General features: G+C 45.1%; 1 protein-coding gene across 1 annotated transcript in view; it reads right to left on the bottom strand.

Annotated features, from left to right (window-relative positions):
* FHL1 (four and a half LIM domains 1) overlaps window positions 1–17769 on the bottom strand; it is a 54299-nt gene extending 36530 nt beyond the window's left edge. Inside the window, exon 1 of the mRNA XM_050964436.1 lies at window positions 17693–17769. The gene's annotated coding sequence lies outside the window, so the exon portion shown is untranslated. The remainder of the gene's footprint in view (window positions 1–17692) is intronic.
* Between the last annotated feature and the right edge of the window lie 4496 nt (window positions 17770–22265).

Raw genomic sequence — 22265 nt, 5'->3', positions numbered from 1 at the left:
CTCTCCGAGCCAGCTGTGTGGGACAAAACAGCCCTGCAAGAGCCAAAGGAAACAGGCAAAAAGCGAAAACAGATATGAAATAAAAAACCTAACAAAACAATAAAAAAAGACACTCCAACCCTGTCGAAGGAGAGCTCAGGAGAGCTTGCTGCTGTCTGGAAGGCATGCACAGAACAACAGGAAAGAAGAGTGAGATTTCAGCCAATCCCCAAGATATGTTATTCACCAACATGCTTCAGGACCTCATGAAAAGCCACAGCAAAGCCTGTTATTTTATTATGCCTTCTAAAGAAAACATCTTCCAAAACATCACCCAGCTCATCGGATATAAAGGGGTGATACGCACAGGCTAGCAAGTATTTTTGTTTACAATCATATCACTAATTATAACTCTTGCATGAAAATAATTTGCTAACATAAACATTCCTTATAATACAAGATATTGACAGACTTCAAGCTTATGTTCTTTTCACATAACTCTCACTGTGCACTGGACACTCACTAGTTAGGCCTCTGGGTACAGTACTCCAACATGAAGTTCATCGTTAACCAGGGGGTTATTGCACTGGATTATGTTGCTCATTTTGCCAAATGGTTCGTTGCAGAAGGCAGCCAGCTGGAGGAATTCCAAGGTATGAGCATTATGATGTTTATGAACTGTAATAAAACACCGGCACTTCCAAAAAGCATAACACACTTTTTATAGAAACCATCTTTGCCCTACTGGTGCTGCTGGGAGAGAGTTTGCCTGAGCTAGGCAGTTTATCCAAATGAGTCATTTTATTTATAGACAGAGAGTGTACATTCCTTGACATCTGCTTTAAGTGTCCAAGTTTTGTCCACAGTTGCACCAATGATGATTGCTGTATGTTTTATATCACTGGGTAACTGTTTCCAGGAGTTTGGTGGAATGCATTAATGAGCCCTCTGATAAATGGCCTGCGGTCTGCTTCATTGGGACAACTGCCAGTGAAGTCATGTATTTGTGATGCATTGCGGTGCTCTTTACAACAGAGCATGCAATAGCAGCACACAGGGGAGTGGGTGCCAAAACCAAGTGCGGAGGGCGACAAAGGCACTGACCACTCCTCCAGCAGCTTTTCTTTCTCCCCTTCCCCACCAACATCATTGCATCTCATCACACTGGAAGGGACTGAGAAGTCATTGAGTCCAGCCCCCTGCCTTCACTAGCAGGACCAAGTATCACCCCTGGAGGATTTTTACCCCCGATTCCCAAATGGCCCCCTCAGGGGCTGAGCTCACAACCCTGGGTTTAGCAGGCCAATGCTCAAACCACCGAGCTATTTCTGCCCCTGAGCCCCTTACATCTTTCGCCCCACATCACCCCAGCGGGGAGGGATGAGCAGTACCTCACTCCCTTCCCTGCAGAGGGACCCTCTAGGTCTGTCCACTTTGCTCTTCCTGAGCTCCGAGCGGGGCTGGCTCTGGTAGGCAGGGCTCTGGGCATCTCAGCACAAGGGAACTGGAGCCGTCTGTCTCCCCCTCACTACTGCAGGTGCTACTGACACCTAGTGTTGCCTGCAGGCGTATTGACAGGAGCTATCCCCTGCCCTGCAGGCCTCTGCTCACTTCATGCAGCTTCCTTGCTCTAGGTGGCTGCCAAGAGGCTCAGCTGTGCCTGAAGATGACTTTTAAATCTGTTAATATTTTGTGCATTGCTTATTGCACATGCAACGGCAGTGACTACCTCCTAGGCCAGGGGTGGCCAGCCTGTGGTTCTGGAGCTGCATGCGGCTCTTCAGAGGTTAATATGCGGCTCCTTGCATAGGCGCTGACTCCGGGGCTGGAGCTAAAGGAGCCAACTTTCCAGTGTGCCAGGGGGTGCTCACAGCCCCCTGCTCTGCCCCAGCTCCTGCCACCGCTCCACCCCTTCCCCCGAGCCTGCCATGCCCTCACTCCTCCCCCTCCCCATCAGAGCCTCCTGCGCAGTGCAAAACAGCTGATTGCAGCGGGCAGGAGGCGTGGGGAGGGAGGGGGAGGTGCTGATTGGCTGGGCTGCTGGTGGGCGGGAGGCGCTGGGGGCTGGACGGGGATAGCGGATGGGGACTGCTGACATATTACTGTGGCTTTTTGGCAATGTTCATTGGTAAATTCTGGCTCCTTCTCAGGCTCACGTTGGCCATTCCTGTCCTAGGACAACATATTTCAATGAGCAGGATGACAGAGACTTTGGCAACCGCCGCTCTAGCTCTGAATTGGAGGCCAGACCCAGGCCAGACAGGGATGGCAGAACCTCACCCATCCCGTAAGTGACCTCTGACAGTGCGGGAAGGATTCCGATTGCACACGCACCCTGTTAAAGAGCATTTTTTAAATGGCTCCTCACTCCTTCACTGTAGCAGCTGGATGGGTCAATGATGGGCAGATGCCTTCCCCTCCCCACGCCCTGCTGTTGTGCTTCTCCCTACTAAGATGTATGCTAACGATCTACAGCAATTTAAATTCCCATTTTTCCCTGCTGCTCATTGGTCTGGTCCTGTTTCCACCAGCATGCACCGGTTCCAATGAATTCACGGTTTGAGTAAGTTTGCCTACATACTTGTGCCTGATATCCACACCTAGCGAGGCGCAGTTTGCCTGCGGGTACATCTCAGGGGTAGGCGCTACACTCTAGCAGGACTGGGGATGGGGGTCAGAGTTCAAAGAGGGCTGGTCTGGACTCACAGGGCTGCAGCACACCGCTGAGTGCTCACTGAAGCTGCTCACTACGCTAATGGGACAGCGTCTCGTGTCAGCACAGGCCCTCCACCTCCCCGAGAGGCAGGAGCAATGTCGAGGGGATGCACCCTTCTGCTGGCACAGCTCCTTCTACACTTGGAGCTAGGTCAGTATAACTGGGCTGCTCAAGGGTGTGGATTTACACCGGCAAAAGTTTCTAGTGTAGACCAAGCCTCAGACTTGAGAGGTCACCTGGGGAGGGCTAATGGTAGCTTTGAACCAAATAGTCCCCTCTGTGTCCCACCCACTAAGGGGATGAGGGAGTGACTAGCAGGAGCTGACAATGCCAGGAGGATAGGAGGCCATGTGGAAGCGCTCCTCACACCTTCCCCGTCCCCCGTAACACACACACAGCCTGCAGCCATTCTCAGGAACATGGGCTCCATGTAGCTGGCTGTCCCACTTCCCCCATAAAGAACTGTATAAACCCCAGGAGGTGCGAAAGGTGGAAAGGGGCAGCAGAGGCAAGGCAGCGGGGCTGGGGTATGCGAAGAGAGGGGAAGACAGAGGGCTGGTAGAAAGGGAGAAGGCAGAGGTGAAAGTAAGCTGGTACGCGCCAGTACAGAGGACCGGTAAGAAAAGGAGACTGACTGAGGGAGGGAAAGAGAAGCCTGCTCCCTGCATAAGAATAGTTTAAACTCAGCTGTACCCTGATGGTTCAGCCCTCAGGGCTAGGTTTCTGGCCTCCTTGTTAATTTCACTCACAGTAGCTGGGGGGAGGGGGTCAAGGGGATGGTGTGTTTGATCATGGCAGAGGCAGTCCCTGTCTGCCCCTGGGGATGAGGGGTTCTCTCCTACTAATATACACAACAAATACAAGCATTTTGGTGCAAGCTTAAATCCTGAGCTAATAAAAGCAGGTGGAAGGGGAAAACTGACTGTCACATTGGTTTCTTGTCCCTTCCTCCAGCCAGGCTGCAGACAAGGATCTGAATTCCTCCCCATTCCCCCCAGCAGGGGTTCTCCTCTAGGCTCTAGCTTGCAGTAGACTGGCTGAGATGCCTGCTATTGCTGCCTGCAAAAGAACAGTTTAAACTCAGCTGTTCCCTGTGCAGTTCAGTGCCCAGAGTTAGGAGCCATTTCTGGCATCCTTGTTAATTTCACTCCCAGTTGTTGTTGGCTGTGTGTGACCATGGCAGGGGCAGTTCTTTTCTGGCCCCGGGATGAGGGGATCTGCTAAACACAATCAAAATCAGGAACCATTTCCAAGTTCAAATCTATCCCATTCCCTCCCCAGCAGAGGATCATGGTTGTGATGTCCAAACTGCTTGCAGATCCTCTTTGAAATGTTACTGTTTAAAAAAAACAAACACAAAAAACATGGAGAACATGGTGGAAAGATGTGTCATGATGATTAGGGTTTATTTTGGGCAAAGCAATTTTGCTAAAGCAACTAAAGATTTACAGGAAAAGCAAATAGCCCCCACAGACAAAACCACAAAGGGATTGGAGGGGAAAACTGAATATTCAGTTAAATTATTGTGCCTCCTTTGAAAGAAATAGTAGTTTTCATTCCAATCCACCCTCTTTCTATATTGATTTAAACACCTGAAATGTCCTTAGGACAGCGGGTGCAATCTCAGATCTCTTTTTGTTTTGTCCTGCCTGCAGAGTGCAGAGACTGAAATTGATAAAACTTTCTTTAAATATCCTGTATATTTCATGAAGGCTATTCCAGTTGTCCTTCATTCACCGCTGACTTTCCCTTCCTCCCCTCCCGCCCAGCTCCCTCCCTGGCTGGCTGGCTGTGGTTTTTGCCTTGGTTACTTTCTCCTTGGCAGACCCAGCCCAGCGGCACCTGCTGGCTCTCTGCAGGCAGCAGCCCACAGGGGCCGGCTGCTGGGGTTGCTGCTGGTCGGTGGCAGGCTGCAGCTGCATTGTTTGTGACACATTCATACACATACACATACATATAGTATGTATGTGTATGTATGAATGTGTGTGTCACAAACAATGCAGCTGCAGCCTGCCGCCGACTGCCTCAACCCCAGCAACGGGCCCCTACTATTGTATTTTAGTAGTATTGGAGATCCCCTCATCCAGGGGGCAGAAAAGAACTGCCCCTGCCATGGTCACACACAGCTTCCCCCCTCCCCTCCCAACAAGTGGGAGTGAAATTAACAAAGATGCCAGAAACCTCTCTTAACCCTGGGGGCTGAACCATCAGGGAACAACTGAGTTTAAAGTGTTCTTATGCAGGAGGCAGTCTCCCTGCTGCAAGCTAGAGGGAAACCTCTGCAGCAGCTGCTGAGTGTCAGGCAGGGAGAAAGCACACAGCCTAGTGTTGGCAGCCTGGCTGGAGGAGGAGGAGGGAAGACACAGAGGAAAATGTGACAGTGAGTTTTCACTTTTTCAGGCTTATTCCAGTAGTAAAGTTTTATTACAGACAGTACTGATAGTAGTAAAAGTAGCTTTATTTTCTCTATCTATGTCATGCAATGGGAGGGATCCAGGAAGTATGTAGGAGAGGTGGGTGGGTTGCTTGCAATTGGACCATATGGGTAAGAAATGTAAATTACTTTCACCCCTGCCCAAACCCCAGGGCTCCCAGCCGCCTCTGCAGCTGGTAGCTCCAGGGTTAATTTAAAGGGCCTGGCTCCTAGCTTCAGCCAAATCCCTGAGCCCTTTAAATCCTGATTTAAAAGCCCCAGGATTTAAAGGCCCCACCTCTTCTGATAAAGGCCACGCCTCTTCCAGTTGAGGCCCCTCCCCCTCCACAGGACTCTGGAGTACCGGCAAGTCCTTTAAGTTACTTTCACCCCTGGGAGAAGGAAAGAAAGCTAGTTGACCATAACAAGACACACACCGAACATCAGCTCAAACCCATTTTAGCTGGGCTTTTTCCAGTCAGTGGAAGCAGGGCACCTCCCTCCTTCTCTCCCAGCCTTTGCTTGGATCATTGCCTGTTTAGAGTGATAACCCCTTGGGGCAGGCACTGGGGCAAAGTGAGGTAGCTCAATGCCTTGCATAGCTCTCCGAATGTCTGGTTATCGTAGTGTGTTACGGCTGGCAAGGGACTGGCTTTCTGGTCATCCAGCCGCACTATCTCAAGTGCACTGTATTGTTAGAGAGATGAGCTCAGAGCCTAGTTCAGGTTTCAATCAGCACTGGGCAATCACCCCGGTTACCAAAAAAAATGATGCGCTGGTTTATAATAGATATATTAGTTGTTTGTCTCAATGTGTAGAAAAATACAGAGAACGTTTCACTGCATTATAGCACCGACCTAGCCTAATAAATTGCACAACCTAAGACGGTGTTAAGAGTAATTTCTATGGAGATGGGACGTGTTGGTATTGCAGATCTAAGGAAACTAGGAGTTCAAGCATGTGGCACAACACGACCTAGGTGACATGCAACAGCCGAAAAGCAGGTGCAAGACATGGCTTTAGTTCATATACGCCCCAAAATCCATACTGCTACGCTGCCCCATCCCAGATAAACAACTAGAAGGGAGAGAATCTTCCTCTAGTAAGTTTCATGATATTTTAATAATAATAAGCATTTTTACTTGTACAGCACTTTCTACCCAGAGATCTCAAAACTCTTTACAGACCCTAATGCCCTACAAAGTAGGAAATAAATATCATACCCATTTTACAGGTAGAAAAATTATGGCACAGATCAGTTGCATGACTTCTCCAAAAATACATCAGCAGTAACACCACTGGGGAGTGGGGGAGGGGGATCAGTTGACTTACTCCAGTGTATTTAGCATGTTATAGTCTCCAACATGTGGCATTCAAAAAAGAGTCAAAATAAATGTGTCCATTTGCCCTGTCCCAGAAGCAGAACTGGATGAAATTTCTAATTAAAAATATTTTCTCAACAAAAATGGCTTTTCCATCAAAAGGAAATTTCTTTAGGAAAAGTCCATTTTCCATTAAAAAAAAATCAGGTTTTTCACCACAAAAAATAAATAGATCAGTTTTTGGCAAACTGAAAATCTTTGGCTGGTCAAATAAACATCTTCAGTAAAACCAAAAAATTTTACCCAACTTGCCTGACCTTTTAGACTTTCAGGAACCACAAAAGCATTCAGTTTTCAAACCAAAACCTGAAAAGTTTTATAGAGAATTTCTGATAATTATTTTTTTCCCCATCAAAATATTTGCAGGACAGAAAAACATTTCCTGACCAGCTCTACCCAGAAATCTAAAATTCTAAAAGATCCTGCGAAATGAATCCCTCCAATGTGCATTTCTAAATGGAGAGGCCATTCTTATCTTTTGAAATTGAAGAAAAGGTTGTTTCCTTTACCTCTGGCCCTGGGGTAGGTATTAAAAAAAACACTTATTCAGCAAAGCACTTAGACATGTGCTTAAGTGCCACCGATGTGCTTAAATACATGTTTAAGTACTTGGCTGAATTGGGTCCAGACCTAAAAGTCAAGAGACCTGAATTCTAATTCCCAGGCCTGCCACCTATACTGGTTTTATATTGGTGTAACCCCAGTGACCACTGTGGAGTTACTCATTATTTAAATTGGTGTAAAGGTAAGGAGAAGCAGGCTCAAGAGTCTCCCACAATTCTAGGCAAAGCAATAGACAATAGTTGTTACAGTAACCTTGAAACAAGAAGCGAAGGTAAACCAATGCAGTGATGTTTTCCTGAATCAGAATCATTATCAATAAGAACCACGAACAGCCTCATTCATCTCAACATGGTGTTAACTCTAAAACCTAAAGCTTACAACAGAAATGTCAACACTTCAGCAGGGACATACAGCTAATGGGAACAACTCCAAACTGCTTCTCATGCCTCCCCAAATCTCAAAAGAGCTGTCTGCTACTGAGCTGCCAAACCTACCACTTCACCATTGGCAACGTCTACACAACACCCTCATGCATTGTCGGTACAAAGATCTGCTGACACTAAGCACTGAAAATGTGGGGGAGATTCAAAAACACCCAAATAACTAGCACAAGGGGATGCTGCACTGACAGCTTTTCATTTTCACAGCAACTTTTCTTTTAAAAAAAGTAAATGAAGCTGTCGCAGGATTTCCATTCCATGTGACAGAAGGTAGATACAGGAATGTGATGGTGCTGATACAGCTCTCTGTGTTCTGTTTGGCCACCTATGAGCTTAGCATGATCTTAGTAAGGAGAGCTGGATTATTTCACAGCTTCAGCTTTGATATATAAAACCTCTTAGGAAATGTCCAAGATTGGTACAATTATTTATATTTTTATGTATTTGTTTAAAATATAGATATGAAGGGGGTGGAAAATCTAGCAAACAAAGGAACTGTACTGATATTTTGCAGTTCAGAATAAATCAGCAGACTCGAAACAGTAGATGATGATTGTGCAGAGGTCTTCATACACTAGGAGTAAAAGAATAGATCTCTGCATATGAAATATTTCACTGGACTCTACCAATACTGACTGGTGAAATTAGAGGCGGTACCCGCCTGTAGGTGATGGAACACTATAAGAGAACCTTCAGTGGTGACCATTAAGCTGAGCTGAGCTTTTCCAGGATGACTTGCTCCAAGTTAAATTATTAAATACAAACCTAAAAATCAAGACAGACTACTGACTAGTTGGCTCTGCTACACACATGCAAAACAGTGAACTTGGGGTCCTGCCCACAGGCCCAGCAAAAAGCAAAGAGTAAAATCAGAATTTGTAAGGTACCTGAACTGACAGAGCTACATCTGCTGGTGTTTCTTGATATTATGAACAATAAGCTGTTCTTCCTGTTAATAAAGTTGCCGTGTAGTTTCACCTCAACGGACTATGGGGGGACAACATAACCCTGCCATGATCTCGTATATATAGTAGCAAATACCCTATATTCAATTCATTACATTGCATTCCTTTTATCTGAACAAGATTACAGAGTAATCTTTGTGTCCGACAGCCAAAAGGAAATGTTAAATCCTTCCGAACACAGAGTTGGTACAATAAAAGATATTACCTCACCCACCTTGACTCCCTAAACACACAGAAGTTAGTTGTCCCATATATTTCCATAAATAATCTGATCTAGGACTCAAACACAGCAAATGCCTTTGATTTATATCTCATATTGATTTATATCTTATAAATTACCGTCAGCAAGTCTGGATCCAGGCAGAGTTTGAATAGAAGACCGCTAAGGGACATATAAATGGTATTGGTGAGCCAGCCGTTATCATTCTTTCTTCTTGAAACAGAGAGACAAAAAGGAAAACTAAGATTTAAACAAGGAGATGCAGAAAAAAGGGTACAAAAGAGAAGTCATCGCAGACTGCCAAAAGGCTGGGAAGATTATGAGTGGTAAGGTTGCCAGGTAAAGCCCAAAAGTGGGTCATGCTTAGTCTTTGCTCAAATGGTTACAAAATCATAGAATTATAGGACTGGAAGGGACCTCAAGAGGTCACCTAGTCCAGTCTCCTGCACTCATGGCAGCACTAAGTATTATCTAGACCATTCGTGACACGTGTCTGTCTAACCTGCTCTTAAAAATCTCCAACGATGGAGACTCCACAACCTCTCTAGGCAATGTATTCCAGTGCTTACTCACCTTGACAGTTAGGACGTTTTTTCTAATGTCCAATCTAAACTAGCTGCAATTTAAGCCCATTCCTTCTTGTCCTATCCTCAGAAGTTAACAGAAACATTTTTTTCATTCCTCCTTGTAAAAAACTTCTGTGTACTTGAAAACTGTTATCCTGTCCCCTCTCAGTCTTCTCTTCTCCAGACTACACAAACCCAATTTTTTCAATCTTCTCTCATAGGCCCTCTTTTCTAGACCTTTAATCATTTTTGTTGCTCTCCTCTGGATGTTCTCCAATTTGTCCACATCCTTCCTGAAATGTGGCATCCAGAACTGGACACAATACTCCACTTGAGGCCTAATCAGCACAGAGCAGAGGAATTACTTCTCGTGTCTTGCTTACAACACTCCTGCTAATACATCCCAGAATGATGATTGCTTTTTTTGCAACAGTGTTACACTGTTGACTCATATTTAGCTTGTGATCCACTCTGAGCCCCAGAACCCTTTCAGCAGTTCTCCTTCCTAGGAAGTCATTTCCCATTTTGTATGTGCGCAACTGATTGTTCCTTCCTAAGTGGAGTACTTTGCATTTGTTCTTATCAAATTTCATCTGATTTTTCATGTAAAAAACAGATAAAGAAGGTGGCTGATAGGGTCGTAGTTGACAGGGACAGCCAGTCCCAAGTTAAACAAATAGTGACTGTTTGCTGATAATCCTGCCAAGTTTGAATTGTTCCCACAACTTTGGGCTTTTCTTTAAAGGAAACTGCATTAATTCTTCCCTCCTACTCCAATCTTCCTTCATCCATGGATAAGCTACAGTGTTGGTGCCTTCTGTGGCTACTCATAGTAGGAAGTGGGGGGGCTGGCCTGAGACTGATGGAAGCACCCAAAGATTGATCGTCCCCAAATCAGAGTACTGGGGAAGATTCCAAAGCCAGATCCCAGCCAATCAACGAGCACCGGGTGGGGAGGGAACAGGGATGCGTTTCACTGGAGGGCAGCAAGGCTGACCGCCAGCACACTGTTTTTGAGGTAGGCACTGGGGCTCTGTTGAGTGGTTTCTAGCTTCTGCTCGGACAGTTATGCCACAGACACTTAACAGCAACTGGCTACAATTCTCTGCTGTTTAAACTCTAGTGTGATGCAAACAAATTCATGCATCAACCAAGCCACTTGTCTGATTTAAGGAAAACAACAAAGCTGTCATGAAAATGGAGTGTATCTAGATTTCTGTGCTGAATGCCTCCTTCCCTTCTTCCCTCTCCAACCCCAGCTAGACCACAGGAACATTTCAGCACAGACAGAACTTTTACATTACCTTTTTTCATTAAATTCCTCAACACTTCCTATCCTAGAACGCATCAGTCTCGGTATCACGGATGCCAGTCACTATATCATTAGAACCATGGTATTATGTGATGTCACAAAATGATGCGGTGAACCAGAAGGGTTTTACAAAATGAGAAAAATACTTAAAAAAAAAAATCAGCTAAAACATGCTATGGGCCCTGCTCTGCCATGTCAGCAGGGAAGGTGGAGTGTAGAAGTCAGGATTGACTTCAGTCGCATTTTAGCTTTGCAGTTCACCCTGTCCACAATTAATTTGGTTGTAAAGTATTTATTGTGCAAATGTGCTATTAAACACCAGCACATGCCTCTCAAGTGCCTCTCAGTTTAATCCCAAAGTTCTTCACACAACGCACAGTCAACCTGTGGAACTCCTTGCCAGAGGATGTTGTGAAGGCCAAGATTATAACAGAGTTCAAAAAGGAACTAGATAAGTTCATGGAGGATAGGTCCATCAATGGCTACTGGCCAGGATGGGCAGGGATGGTGTCCCTAGCCTTTGTTTTGCCAGAAGCTGGGAATGGGTGACAGGGAATGAATCACTTGATGATTACCTGTTCTGTTCATTCCCTCTGAAGCACTTGGCATTGGACAATGTCAGAAGACAAGATATTGGGCTAGATGGACCTTTGATCTGACCCAGTATGGCCGTTCTTATGTAAAGTTACTTAAGTTCCGTGCCAGTTTGCTGTCTCCTCACTTTTACTGTTGAAACCATTTATATCAGAAATAAACACTCATGGATGAGAGAGATTTATACACACTAAAAAGGGATGAAGCACACAGCATGATACGTTACCTGCTTGAATATTTTGGTGAGCCTCATTTTTGGTCTTTGTTACACGTTGTGTCCTGCATTGGGTGCGGTGGGCTGAGAGGTATGCATCAATATCTGATTGTCTTTTGATCCCACACTATATTTTAGCCTGTGTTTTGATTTTCTGAACTGGATTTGAGTTTGCCCATCAGCAGATAAATGCCAGCACAAGTGCAAGTCACACACATTCAACAAGGGAGACTGCATTCTGAATACCTGAAAAGTGCACATGCACACAGGAACACACTTTCTGCAGTCTGCTACCAGCACCTCTGGTGCTTGGCAGTTCACCGCCTCGGCGCCTCTGGCGTGTGGCAGGTCACAGCCCGGCTCCTCTGGGCTTGCCACATCAGTTAGCAAGTAAAAAAAACTGCTTGAGCCCTGGCACCTCTTTCATTACAAAATAAGCACTGGGTCAGATATAGCTTCTAAGGCCAATGAGCTGGACAAGTGGAGTCTGCAGAAATGGTAAAACATTTATTAATGGGAAACAAGAACAAGCTGCAGAGGGGGGGCTTTGCAGACAGCCCCTCTGCTCATTTAAACCCTTTTTCACCAGCTTAGCCGTCCAACTAGTTAGGGCCAATATTTCTAATAGCTTTATCTTATGGACCTGCAAAAGGCCATGAAAGCGCCAAATCCGCAAGGGGCCGTGCACCCCTAAAGTGCTACTGAGCCACCACGACTCCTATTGAATAAATTGACTGCAAAGGGATTTGCAGTGCCCAGGACTGGGCCCTTAATTCTTGGCGTTTGCATTGTTCTGGGGTCATTTAATGTCTCGCTGTACTGGTTTTTTAATCAATGCCCACTGCCTCAAAACAATTAGCAATCCTACAATAACAAAGCAGCATGCACACAACTGGGGGTGCACGTGGAGGACAAAGGCAACTGGGTCAGGAAGTTGATTTTAACGTGAAGCAGTTGGGGGGGGCTCATTTTCCTCTTTAAGGAATATATTTAGATTTATTTAGATTATGGGAAAGTGCAAAGTAACAAAATCATTCAGTGCGTCGAAATAGCAGTAAAAGCCCGTGAGAGGAGAAAATAATTGGAAAGCACAGTTGTGTCATTCACTTCCCAGCTGAGGCCTGATCCCTCAAACGGTTACATTCTACAGGAGCTCTCTACATGCAGGGGTTGCAGAACAGGGCCCAGGATGTGAAAGTGAATTTCTGTTAGTAGGAAAAGTCCTGCAACTTTAATTAGCTCATGGCATACATTTCCAAGGTAAAGGAAAGTAAACATTTGGCTGTTCTCAGAAAAAGTATCTGACTCACCAAACATTAGTGCATACACATTGGCAGCTTCCAGGTTTGTTTTTCACACTGACCCAGGAAGTGGGTGAACTTTCCCAAGTGAGAATCCAAAGCGTCTTTTCCCCCAGAGTTCAGATCTCTGGTAAGCAGCTTATTTTTGCTAACCTGCAATCATGCAAGACTTAAGCACATACTTAATGAGACAACACATGGAGTGTAAAGTTAAGCACATGCATAAGTCTTTGCAGGCTCAGGGCCTTAGGGAATCTGCAGTCCAAACCTGCTGGCCACCTCAAAGGCAACAGCAGTTGGGGGCATTCAAAGCTTTGCAGAACCTTGCTATCTTAGGTACCTATCTGGCCCTTATCCTCACAGCATCTGAACATCCCACAGTTTTTAATTTAACCTCACCACTTCCCTGTGAGGTAGGGAAGGGCTATTATCCCCATCGGGGGTGGGGGCTGAGGGCCCAGAGAAGCTACGTTCCTTGCCCAAGGTCTCACAGAAAGTCTTTGGTGGAACAGGTACTTGTACTCAAGTCTCCCAAGCCTGAACGCAGCACCCTAACCACTAGGCAATCTTTCCTCCCACAAAATCACACCCCCAGTTGCAAGGTGACTTTTGAGAGTTCTAACTTCAGGTGAAATCATATTGTGCTTTTATTGGTCCAGAAATGACATGATTTCAGTATATATGGGGGTAGAGGGTGACAGCCCTTACTTGTGCAAACGTCTACTGGCTTCAGATGCAATGTTGTGGCAGCAGGGGCAGTTGGACCAAGGCTAGAATATGGCACTGCCCTCCAGAAATATGCGGTGAAAATAGAAATATGCATTTTATCTGAATATTTAATCCTTCAGAATCCAGGCATCTCAAGAGCCATCTGGTCAAAATTCCTTTCCAAATCAAAGTAATCTAAATGAAACATGAGGTGTTTCTTCCTCCCACAGTCACTCTGCCAAAATCAGAGCGGGAGCGACTGAACGTAGACATTTCTGTTGTGGTTTCCTCCAGCCCCTTCGTTTATAACTAGATGAAACACATCAATAACGTGAACTCAACGGTTCTGTTTGTAAAGCATAAAATGTCTCCTCTGGCAAAATCACAAGCCCCAGTTTGGTAAGGTTTACAATAACAAAAGTACTTCCATTACCTTTGCAAACAAAAATGCAGCCCTGTATCCAACAGTTACATAAATACAGCGTAGAGTGACACAAAACATCCCTGCTCTTATGTGCTATACACAACTACAGGAGCTCTGGAGAAGTCTCTGGGCTAGGAGCATGGGGGGATAAGAGGTATGCTTTCAAAGCTGCCAACGCACTGACCCAGGGTCACCTTAAACAAGGGCAGGGAACAATGCTGCAATATTTGCATCTCAACAGGATGCCACATGGTAACTTTTCAATATCCTGGCGTGATACAAATGCTGTTCCCTAGAACTCCTGTGGCACATAGGGTCCAGAGCTGTGGCTCCACTCTGATTCCAGCTACATACTGTCTACTCAGTTCAGTTAGGCTCAACTTGCTGTAAGAGGCAACACGGTCTCCTTTAATGCCAGTTCTGAAATGGACTCACTGTGTGGCCTATGCCTCAGTTTCCCCACGTACGAAATGTGCATGGTAATATGCACCTGTGTCGTGAGTTCAGTGTGTGTCTGTCACAATGAGAGTGGAAAGTAGAGCAGTTTGCAGGACTGTTTTTTTAATCCCACTCTGCAATACCCACTCCCACCTGCTCCCACATTGTTTATCCCACTTCCACACGTAAAAACCTTAGATTCCACAAAAGAGACAGATTCCCTCATGTTATTTTTAAAAAAATTATATAAATACACACAGAATTCAGACACAAGTTTTACCACTAAAAGAATAAAACAAATCTTGCTTAAACCATGGAAAAAATATTTTAACTCCTGCTATAATAGACATTAAATCCATTTATATTCCTCGCTTAAATGTAAGTATTAAAAACTTCATTTAAAAAAAAAGAACAACTTGATTTACATTGTTATAAATAGAACTGCAGCAAACTGACAAGAGATTTAGCGCTTTCTTGCAAATTACCACTCTCTGTTGTTTTTCCCCCCATTCAATCCCACCCGCAATAAAGTACATTTTACCCTCTTCTGCTATTATGGCAGTGGGTCCTCTGGGACCCACGGGATCCCAGTTCCGCTGCAAGGCTTTAGTGGAAAGTGCTGAGAGAATAATGTGCCACCTAGGATCTTAAAACTTTAGCAAAGGACTATAACTCAAGTGATTAAGGCTGGAGTTTTCAAAGGAACTTAAGGGGAATTGAGTGCCTAAATCCCACAGAAACACCTTTGAAAATCCCACTCTAAAAGTGCATTAGTAGCCTAAGTTATTGCTGATGGAAGGTACAATCTAGGCTCCAAGACCATATCCAGCCTGCAGCATTAGAGATCCATGTTGCAGTGTAGTCTAGAAGCCACAGTCCCAGATCAGCACCCCAAGCCAGCAGGCGCAGTACAAACACAGCACATTAGTGGTACCTGTAATGCTTGTTTCTGAGTAACTTCAGGGGAAGAGTGTCCACAGCCTTCAGAACCCTGAAGTCCTTTCTAAAGGACACAAGTTTCTCGGCAATTCACGTGTAACACAGAAACAGAGCTGGGAGCTGTACACCCTAAGATGGAGTAAGCATTCAGAGCCCAAATCATTAGTTTTCTTGGCAAGAGAGGGAGTTTTAAAAAAGTGTACATTTGTTATAGCCTTCTACAGTCCCCAGTGCGATGGGGTTTGGTGGGTCAGCAGTACCTCAAAATAGATACAAGTCTGTCGCATCTTAGGCGCATTTAACATGCACAATTTCAGCTTTACACGGTCAGCAAAAACAAAACAAAAAAAAAGAGAAAAATAACAATTTAAACACCGTTTCTGTAGGGGGATTCCACCCGCCATTACACTCAATGTAATTTTGACTATACGCGATTTTCGCTTTACGTGCTGACAGCGGAACGTAACCCCAGCGTAAGATGAGACAGACCTGTACATGACAATTTATAAAGTACTGCTCTAAAATTCAGATCAGCATCAGTTCCAGGCAAGCCTATTACTGTAGTATCCGGCTGTTTAGTGCTACATCAATGACATCTACTCAGCTTGTTCATGCCACATAGCTGGAGAATGTAGGTGGGGATGGTTCAATTAAGATACAGTTTCCAAAATAAATGACAGATTTTAGTGTGTTTATTTTCAGGAGCTTGAAAACCGTACACATTATCTCTTTTCTGGACAATTGCCAATATTTACACTCTTTGGGAGACTTGCACCAGCATATATGGATGGTCACCATAATTCACTGCAAAAAATAGCACTTCTGTAGAAACACGTAAAGAGCCCAATCCAACAGCTGAATCTGACAGTGAAGACAATGATAGTGTGGAAAAGAAATGGACTGCGTCGTCAAGCCTAGAATTGGCACATAAGCCTAAACAGATTCATGCTGAGAACTGAGCAAGTCATTCTTTGGTTCCATTGGCTTTTTATTTTTGCATGTATGATGTTAGCTGTAGAAACCCTTTACTGCATTTTTTTAGCAGTTATTGCACAAGACTGAATTTTTATTTACTGAAGCTTTTGAGCAGAAATTTGGAATTGGGCTGCATTCAGGAATGCAGACTTGGGAAAAAAAAGGCTGTTGTCTCACTTCTTTAAAAAAACAACTTAGAAGTTATAAATTCTGAAGCCATATTTGGTTACATGTATCATCTATTTACTCAGAGGTGGTTTGCACATATCACCACTCAACAATTTAATCAATTTCCTCTTCTGTAAAAATCCGTCTCTTAGTAAGAACTTTTCAGAATGAAGGTATAAAAACAGATCGGTGAACAAACCATTTTAGTCTGACTTGCTAATGTTCTTGTTACAGGCTAGAGTCTGATGAATTCAAATTAAATTGGTTATAGATTAACACAACCATAAGATCAATTTCTAGACGGCAAACGAACTCATACTTGCACTCCTGAGCAAAACATGATGCTGCAGCCATAAAATGTGAACAAGACAGAAATCATATTCATTCACACACCTTTTGCCTGCTTAATAAAGACTGGAAATAGAGGCCCCAAAACTGCAAATACATCTGTGAATAATTTTACTCATGGGAGTAATCCCCTTGAAGTCAAGATGACAAGTCTTGTCTCTAATATCCAGGGACCAATTCGGCTAGGACTATACTGCCTAGGTGTAAAGTTATTCCCAGATGTGTTTGCAGGATCAAAGCCATGAACATGTCCCCAATTAACAGGACTGTGGAAGCATCTACCTGCATGATGTGGGGAGCAGAAAGTGCGGTACAACAGACACTGACTTTTTAAAACTATTACCTGCAGTAGCATCACAATTATATAGTCACATACATAACCAGGTCTAGTTTTCACCGCTTACTTCCAGTTTTCACTAGGCTGCATTACCCTGTATCTAAAACCCCCCAATTATCATACCATCCCTGAAAAAAACAATGGGTTTGGGGTTCCCCACACACACTATTATTAGCTGTTTCAGGCAAGTCAGCCACTCTTTTGCCCCCTTCCTACAGGACCGAAGGGAGGCAGCCCTACGTGCAAGGCATTGCTCCAAAGCAGCAGGTTGAAATACCTGCTAAACACACAATTTAACTGTCAAATCACGGAAAACCCTGACCCCCAACAAACGTGATCTTGGCTGGCAACGCGACCGCCTCGCAAGAGGCTGCCCTGAGTTAGGAGGATGCACCAGGAGACGGGGAGACGCGCAGCAAACCCACCAGCACGGAGCCTCGTGGGGTCACTTTCCCCGGTGAGTCCTGCCGGAGGAGCTGCTTGCCCGGAGGAGGCTTTCCAGGGAAGCCCACACAGCTCGGGCACTTGACACGAGCCAGCCCAGGCAGAAAACCTGCCCGCTCCGCTCCCCTGCCCCTGCCCCTGCCCGGCGCGCCCGGCCCCGTTCTGCACCGCGGGGATGCAGCCGGCCGCCCCTGCCCAGCTCCCGCAGCCCTGGACCGATGCTAGCGAGGGAGAGACGCGCGCACCTGCTTAGCGGCTGGCGGCAGAGCCCGGGAGCGGCGCGCGGCGGCGGTGGCTGCAGGAGGGCGGCGGCGGACTGAGCGCCGGGGAGCGCGGAGCCAGGGCAGGGCGGCGGGGCGGGCTGGGGCTGGGGCGGGGGGGGCGGCGCGCGGCTGCTCTGGGCCGGGTGCCGCCCCTGGCGCCGCGGGGAGCCCCGGGGTTTGCAAAGGGCGCGGGGGAGCCCTGGGGAGGGGGTGCACGCGGGCGGGGCGGGCTGGTTGCACCCCCAGGCGGAGGGCTAAGGAGGTGACTGCTCTGAGCCCGCGGGGGAGCTGCAGGCAGGGGTCAGTGACCCTTAGATGAGGGGGCACAGGGTGCTGGGTGGGAGGAATAGGGGTGTGTAGCCAGAGAAGCCTCCAGGAGCAGCGACCCAGGAAAGCAAGCTAGGTGTGCCTCTGTACAGCACCTGACACAGTGGGGGCCTGCTCCCTGCCTAGATGCTACCACAAGACAAATAAAGTGGCAGTTGGACCTGACCCCAAGTCACACAGGTTCTCTGCTGACTAGGGTGACCAGTCAGCAAATGCGAAAAATCAGGACAGGGTGGGGGGTAATAGGATCCTATATAAAGAAAAGACCCCAAAATGGGGACGTTTGGTCACCCTACTGCTGACCCATCATCCGGCCAGATCGGGGAAGTTAGCCAGCCCTGAAGCCCATCCCACCGCAGGGCGCTGCTGTATACTTGCTTGCCACAGAATATGCCCAGGACTTGCTGGTGTAGGTGCCTGCCCAGGATGCTAACAGGCATTAAATACACTGCTGTACAGCCAAAATGCTTCTGAAATAAATATAGTCCAACTTTACTAATTCTGGGTCACTGAGAACAAAAAAGATGCTTAAAATTGTTGATTGGCTCTAGTTTTGAAGATATGCTATTGGGTCAGTACATACGACCCTTGACTTGGGAATGGCGGAGGATAAGTGAGTTATAAAGGGAAGGGATCTCAATTTAAACCAGAAATGACTCAAATACATCTTTGACTGGATCTATGAATAAATCTATGACTGGGTTTGGACAGTACTTGCTTTTTAGGCAAAACAATGACTGATGCAATCTGAAGCTGGTATTGCATCACACATGATATGAATTGCATCATGTTATTCCTAGAAGTCGTGGATGATGCAATCATAACGAAGCTTACATCACTCTGCTGAACAAATTGCCCTATATCAGCTCTAGAAATCATACAGTGTGTTGCTCTCTTATTTGTCAGTGTTTGATTTTGCAAAGGGACACATTTCTGTTTAGCCAAAGTGAGCAGAGATGCCTCGTACTTGTGTGAACATTGCAGATAACTTCTGCTATGTTTGTGGTGAAGTGACTTTTGCATCACAAAAGCGCAGTATAACCACTATGGTTAAGAAAGCCTATCACCTTTATTTTGGCTGCAAAATTGGAGATCAGGACAAGAGGTGGGCCCCACACCTATGCTGCAACACTTGTGCAACAAATCTTTGCCAGTGGTTGAACAGGAAAAGGAAATCTATGCCTTTTGCAGTGCCAATGATTTGGAGAGAGCCAACAGATCATACCAGCAATTGTTACTTCTGCATGGTGCCTCCAGTTGGGAAAGGTGTGTCAAAGAAGAAAAAGTGGACTGTGCATTATCCAAACATTCCATCAGCTATACGCCCAGTACCCCACGGTGCCGGTTCCTGATGCACCAGAATCATTCTCACTTGAGTCAGACGAGGAAGAGGAAGAGGATGAAACTTCTGGTCCTGAACCATCAATGTCACAGGACACACATTTTCTCCCATCCTCCTCCTCTGAACCACACTTCATAACACAAGGTGAACTGAATGACCTTGTCAGGGATTTGGAACTACCCAAGAGTAAGGCAGAGCTGTTGGGCTCCAGACTACAGCAGTGGAATCTCCTGGCAGGCTATCAGGGCAAATGGAGCCCATCAATGCTTGCAGACTATTGCTGGACAGTGACAAGAGATGCTCCATTTAATGAATACAAGAGACAAGCCAAGAAGCACGGAGTAGACACTGAATAGGACTAAACTATGTACATAATAGTTTTTTTGCCTTTTGTTTCATAATAAATTTTATTTATATAACCCTTTTGCTGATTTTTAAAATGTTACATAAACAGGAAAGGTGAAATATTATCATGTAAAGCAACCATAAACACATGAAAAGACCTAGGTTTACAATTTATGATTAAAACTCTACTATCTACACAATAGACATAGACATAGACATAAAATATAAAAACTTAAATATTTTAGAAACAGTAGCCAATCAGTTGTTTTAATTGTCATATTTGAATTCAGCACATCAAAATACATAATAAATATCACATTTTATTTCTGAAGCAGACGACTTCTCAAAAATTGTAGACCAGTGATATCATTAAACAGAGTCCGAGTATTTAACAGACAGTCTCTCCATCTCTGCCCAGGCCGCATGATTCTAGGTTGATTATTTAGCAAGGTATCACAGGAACACAGCCCATAACACTGGGGACCATCTAGCTAATTCAGCAGGAGTCAAACCCATTGGTCTCAGTAGAACTTGAATACATTAATTTTGTACTATTCCCAAGTACTTATTTTCCTAGTACTGTTTTGCAAGGAGATACAGTGCAAACAAACAGCATATTCCCCCTCTGAGGGGAATTCATCTGACTCAGCCATGAGCCTCTCCTGCCCATCCAAACATACACTAAAGTTTTTACTGATGGTTCAGCTGCATTATGTTTCATCCTTGGATTGGTATTCAGAGTTTCCAGTACAGAGAAATATGTGTTGTTTAAATAAGAAGCCTGTAGGGAATGAACAAATCCAGACTAAAGAGAGTACAGCATAAACAGAACTCTGAGAAGAAGAGAGATTATTTCAAATGGTATACTTAGCTCATTAAAAGGAACAGTATCAGGTTAAAAAAGAGTGTGTCTGTTTAAACAAATCTCCTTACCCATGTTACTGACACCACCTTTGATCGTTAAATCTGAAAACATCGACATTTGCTTTTTGCTATTTATTCTGCTTGGTTTTCTACTTATCTTTCATCCAAGTTGGGCTATAAAAATACATTTGTCACGCTCACTTTTGTGAAAGCTTCCCTTTGTGGATCTTATTTTGCTAGGTGGCAGGGTGCATGGAACTTAGTGTTTCATTTGTCTTTTGAAAAAGCTTTTCCAGTGCCACAGGGAGTCATGGGCCTTCTGACAATCAAGAGGATGGCAGGGGTCCTGTTGGCTAGGGCTGGGACTCACGGAACCACTGAAGGATCGGGGCCCAGGTTTACCTGGAGGGATTGTTCATCTAGTGAAAGGAAACTGAAACATTGCCATACTGTCAAAACACACTCCTCAGAGTATCATTTGCATTTTCCAAGCCCTTCTTCATTTTATTATAATTCTCCATAAAAGCAGGGGACTTTCGCAAAGTCTACTAACCCACACAGTCCTGATTTAACGATGCCTAGCATGTTAGACAACATGCATGAGTTGTGATGATTGATGGTTCAAGGCCCAAAATATCATTGCTGAAAACAGCATTGTCACACATACATAAAATACAAGTGTTTGAAATACCAACATTTTTCATACCATAGATTAGTTGAAATTTAACATTCTGCAGGGTCAAAAATGTGTATTTTAACTTGTAACATGGTGGAATAACTCAGAAAGAACCAAAGAAATATGTAGTCAGCAATGGGCTTTTCTAGTGATTACTGGCTGATGAGAAGTCAAAACAAAACAGAAAGATTAACAGAAAACTCCCCTAGCCTGGGGCATGATGCCAGTCTTATGACCCAGGCTGCCTCTGCACAGAAACCCTCCATTATCTATCTGGTAGTTGGGGAACGTTTCCCGACAATACAAGAACAAGGAGACAATTACATTAAACCAGCAGCTGACACACTCTAAACTACTACAAGGAATTGATTTTCACACAATGGACAATTACCCTGTGGAACTCACTGCCACAAGATATCATTGCAGCCAAGACCCTTGCAGGATTTTAAAAAAGGATATCTAAATGGACAACAGGAACATCAGGGTTATAAGATAAAAAACACCTACTCATGCTGGAAGGGATATAAATGTTCAAATTTTGGGGCATAAGCCAAACTAGCTATTGGACAGGAGTCGGGTGGCTCACTTAGTGATCACCTGTTCTGTTCATTCCCTCTGAAGCACCTGGTATTGGCCACTGTTGGTAGACAGGATACTGGGCTAGACGAACCATTGGTCTGACCCAGTATTGCCATTCTTATGTTCTTTCTTCATTGGCGGTTTATCTCATTACTGCCTCCACTGCCAGCAGCATTTTCTTCCTCTGAACAGGTTGGCACTGGCCATCATCAGTGGACAATATTGACCTCTGGTCTGATCCAAAACAGCAATTGCGTCCGGTTTATACCTTCCCCTCAGACATCTGCACAAACTGAGCTGAGGTTAACGCCTTGTTTCCCGGAGACCAGCTAGTGCCCCTGCCTGAGTCACAAAGTTAGGAAACATTTTGGAGTGGATACTGCATTCCTAGTGCACCCAGAATTCCTTCCAAAGTCACTGAA

This window comes from Gopherus flavomarginatus, chromosome 8, assembly GCF_025201925.1.
Source record: "Gopherus flavomarginatus isolate rGopFla2 chromosome 8, rGopFla2.mat.asm, whole genome shotgun sequence".
Classification (NCBI taxonomy): Eukaryota; Metazoa; Chordata; order Testudines; family Testudinidae; genus Gopherus; species Gopherus flavomarginatus.
This window is presented reverse-complemented; position numbering and strand designations above follow the sequence as displayed.